A 5,078-nucleotide genomic window follows, 5' to 3' on the forward strand; every position below is an offset into this window, starting at 1 on the left:
AATGACATTCCTGCCAAATTAGTGCTTGTATCATTTCAAATTGTACAGGGTAAAATTAGTGTCTTGTCATTTCTGACCCTGAAATTAACAAGTAGGGACAATCAGTCAAAATGTTTAATGTTAAAATAAAACTTTAATAAAGGAAGGCTAAAGATGATGGCAAAATTCAAATAAATGAAGCTCAGGGAATAAGTTAACACAGACAAATAAGAAGAGAAATGGGTGAGTACCAAGAGAGGTAGGAAGAGGATCTGACAATGAATGAGGACTATGAGTCCTGGGAGGAGGAGTGATTACTAGAATAGGGACAGGGTGAGATCAATTAACTGGGTAACAACAGCTCACGAATCTGGCTGAACAAAATAACAGACACCTTAACAGAACATAAGATAGGAGCAATTCAAGTGTAGCGTGGTACAGCATGCAGTCATGGTGTGGCATGGCGTGGAGGTGTGGCATGGCGTGGTGGTGTGGCAGGGCGTGGAGGTGTGGCATGGCGTGGAGGTGTGGCATGGCGTGGAGGTGTGGCAGGGCGTGGAGGTGTGGCAGGGCGTGGAGGTGTGGCATGGCGTGGTGGTGTGGCATGGCGTGGTGGTGTGGCATGGCATGGAGGTGTGGCATGGCGTGGAGGTGTGGCATGGCGTGGTGGTGTGGCAGGGCGTGGAGGTGTGGCATGGCGTGGTGGTGTGGCTTGGCGTGGTGGTGTGGCATGGCGTGGTGGTGTGGCATGGCGTGGTGGTACATGACGTATAACAGACGCCCCGGATTCAGAGCGTACAATCTTCAACCTGGGTTTGATTCCTGACTTTGAGACTTTTACTGGATGTCTTCACCAAAACTGTCTCCCTGATCTTTCTGCTGTGTTTTTTGGCTTTTGTATTGCTGATCATCTTCTGTGGAGCTTTTTATGGAGAATGTAAACCATTATGGTCTCGTACATCAATGAGCAACCATCCTCCTGGTCTACAGGTCCTCAGGTTAACAACAGCTTACCACCCCCACTAAAAACGTTTCAAGTTAACAGTGCCTCACAATAAGGACAATCTAGGATATGTTCAATAACATAATGGAAGGAGATAGAGTGTAAATCTTTACATATTCAAAGCAAAAACACAATTAAAAAAATGTCTATCAACCTGAAAGCTACACACACCTCTTCCAGGTGAGAAAGGCTCCACATTGTTTCTGCCACTCCTTATCTCATGTTGGATTCAATCTGCTCTGTCTCATATGGTTGTCATAGCGACTCTCCAGGGATTAAAACAAGGTGTTAGGGGATGTCTAATGTCTCCACCTGAAGGATCAGAGCATGGTGTTAACATGCACACACACACACACACACACACACACACACGTACAGGCTCAACATGGCAGCTACACTCAAAATTGTGAGCTGATGCGTGGCAGCTTGGCTTGTTCCAGCTCCATGTTAACACTCACACATGACAACATGATGTGCAGAGCGGACGGAAAGGAGAACGGGTTGTCACGGTGACACTCTTCCTCTGTGTGGTGGCTGTCTGTCAGAGTGAAGTAGGACAGATAAAGAACACATGCAATGATAAAGATGCGTAATAGATACAGCTGTAAGCAGCACTAAGCAGTGACGTCCCGACCAGTGGGAGTTCTGGAAAGGTACTCGTTAGTTTCCAGCTTCCATCCCGCTCTGATAGTTTGCTCTGTGAGCAGTGCATAAACCAATGTGGGCTGATGTATCACCTCTGATCATACAGTAACAAGCTCTGATCTAATGGAAAGATGCTGCCGCCTGAATCTGCAAACAAATCATACGTTCAAACTGCTTTATGTCAAACTCTGCCGCTGGTTATTTCCACCACATTGGCCAGATAAATCAAACAATAACAAGTGTGACATGCCTTTAAATATTCAGCATTTATCATGCAGACAACCTATACTTGGTCAAAAAAGACCAAGAATGCATTGTCAATGTGTATAAGCAGTTGTACAAAAACAAGGGATGTTGATTTTTTTTTCTTAATTTCTGTGTCAAATGTTTCTATGTTTCAACACATTTCATTTAAATTAACCAGTCAGAATCAGGCATGTCTAGATTGATGATCTATGCTGAGGTTGCAGCTATGTGAACCTATTGTGTTCAATGATGGGAATAAACATCAATAGTTTTATTAGTAACAGGTAATAAACTAGCTTATTCTCCATCGTGTCAAAGCTGTCATCACTGATAATAAAATGAGTCACAATAGTAAAACTATTACTCAGAACTGGTGCAGCTGAAGTTTCATCTAGGCCTGTCACGATAACAAATTTTGCTGGACGATTGTCTAAAAAATTATTGCGATAAACGATAATATTGTTTCAAGACCTTTTGACACTGATTTAATGGAAATGACTAATAATGCATGCGATTTACTGCCATAGATAGATACACTTTATTTTCAAAAGAACACATAACACTGGAACTGATTAACTACATAAATAAAACAACCAAAAACAAAAATAAAATGGATTCTCAGTCTCCATTAACAAAAAACGTACTTGAATAAAAACTAAACAAAAAGCCAAAGTGGAAATAAATACTGCATTCAACCAAAAGAGTGTAGATTATTAAGTCTGTATACTATATTGCCCTTCAGTAATCACTAGATTTAAATAGAGAAGATGGACACATCCTACCACCTAATGCAGTAGTTCATACTACACGATTTTTTGTCCCCATTTTCTCCTTATCACAATCTTAGAAAGTTGGCCGATCTAAGATTCTTGCTGGTGATTTCGTAACCGATCATCCTGCAGTGTGTGGTGTGTTACGGTAGATCATCGTGGCCGCTCCGATCTAAATAAGGCGTTTTCCTCGAATGGGAGCTTAAAGCTGAATGTGACAGGTAGCCAATCAGAAAGCGCGGATTCACCTCCGTGCTTTGTGAGGGGAAATTACAAAGGGGAATCCCAAACAGCTGACAGTGCAACCCGAAGTCCAGCGGACATCGGAGATATGTGGAAACAACATCAATATTTATTCAACATTTCGTGCAAAGAATATAGAAATGACAAGGAGAGGAGTTGGAGCCAAATTGCTACCGCAGCTGATAAACCCGGTAAGTTTTCAGCTGTTCTTCGTTAACGTGACATAAATAGGTTATAATGGTTTTCATTCGGTCAGGACTTTACGCTGACTCTAGCCACATGCATCACAGGTAGATTCCAGTAAAACATTGATTAATGCCTGATTTTAAAATTAGTTAACTGGACTTGTAGCCATTATTTTGTGCCCATGTGGCTGGACACCACACGGCATGACGAACCCGATTAAACCGTTATACCTCGGATGTCTGTGGCTAATGTGGTCTCTGAGGTTTTGAAAATGGGCCGACAATCGGCCGACAACTAGTGTAGAGTGAGCTGGAGATTAAACTAAGGAAATAAGGAAGGGAGGGTCAGTGGAGAGCACCGGAGCTTAGCCTTTTTTCATTCAGCGTCATCAACAGAAAGAAAAAAGGCAGGAAGAGACGATAGAGCCGATAATTAAAATGAGGTGGATAGGTTTAATATATCGTGCGAGTAATTGATTTATCGTTTATCGCGACAGGCCTAGCTTCATCTTACAGGAAGCTAAGGGGTAAAAACATACAACTGCTTCTGATTGGTTGAGGGAGAACCAACCAGCAGCAGACTGGTTGGTTTATCACACAGCAAACACACATCATCAACAAGGCACATAGAGACACTTCAAGGTAACGTTTTTCTAAGTGGAAGAATAGAAGTACATTATGTTGATCTCAAAGAGATAAAAAGCAAATAAAATGTAATGATGTAATGTAATGAATCCTCTGGAACAACAAGATTCTTTATTGCAATCAGTAACCGATAATCAATCAGCAATCAGTAACTATCCTGGGTAATTAGCTACTTTGGTAATGTCAGTCATTTCTTCACGAAGTACTAACTGTAACTAACTATGTTTTTAAAGTAACCCACACAGTACTGGAACCATCCATCCATTTTCCTTGTTCCTTAGTGGGGTCGGGAGGGTTGCTTATGTCTATCTTCAGCTAACGTTCCGGGCGAGAGGCAGGGTCACCCTGGACAGGTCGCCAGTCTGTCACAGGGCAACACAGAGACAGACAGGACAAACAACCATGCACACACACACTCACACCTAGGGACAATTTAGAGAGACCAGTTAACCTGACAGTCATGTTTCTGGACTGTGGGAGGAAACCAGAGTATCCTTTGAGAAAACCCACGCAGGGAGAACATGCAAACTCCATGCAGAAAGACCGGGGCCGGGAATTGAACCCAGAACCTCCTTGCTGCAAGGCAACAGCTCTACCATTTGAGTCAAAAACATGGATGACACCAGAGACTGGACCAGAAAATGATTACACTTTTTGTTTCAATCACTGTTAGGAAAAAAGGTTTCAATCATAACTAAACTTGTCATTCCTTCTGTAGCTCTCACCATGATGCCTTTCATTTGGAGATATTTCAGCAAACATATTGACATGCTATGTTTTACAGAACATGTTGTAATGTTATTCATGTTGTATATCATATTGTAATGTTATTTCCTCATCAAAAACATACCTGGGGTGTTGCTTTGATTCTCTCTTGCATGTTTAAGGAATTTTTTTTTTGTCTCCCGTGGCAACAATTTGCGGTGCCTAAATTCTTGCTCTCATCAAGAGAGCAAGAGTATTTACACAAATTTGCATTATGTGGAAATATTGAAGAAATCTCAAGACCTCATCCAGGAGGCTGAAGCTTGGTCACCAAGTCTTCAAGACAGAACATGACCTGAAGCTTCCCACCAAATTAGCAACAAAGTGACATTCGAAGAACAGAGTCAATGTTTTAGACCTGCCATCACTTAGGCCCAACCTCAGCGCCATAGAAACTGTACAGGCAGAGCTGAACATTTTACAACTATTTCCTCTGTTCAGCTATGTTTCTCTCCCAGATGAAACCACTAAATGAGCCACTGCTGCCATTAACTATTTACTCTTTCTATAGCATAAAAAATCCTAATGGATCAGTCCTGTTTTGCATGTGTGTGTGTGTGTGTGTGTGTGTGTGTGTGTGTGTGTGTGTGTGTGTGT

The sequence above is a fragment of the Poecilia latipinna genome, unplaced genomic scaffold (assembly GCF_001443285.1).
Source record: "Poecilia latipinna isolate Pla-1442-1.1 unplaced genomic scaffold, P_latipinna-1.0 Scaffold1354, whole genome shotgun sequence".
Taxonomy (NCBI): domain Eukaryota; kingdom Metazoa; phylum Chordata; class Actinopteri; order Cyprinodontiformes; family Poeciliidae; genus Poecilia; species Poecilia latipinna.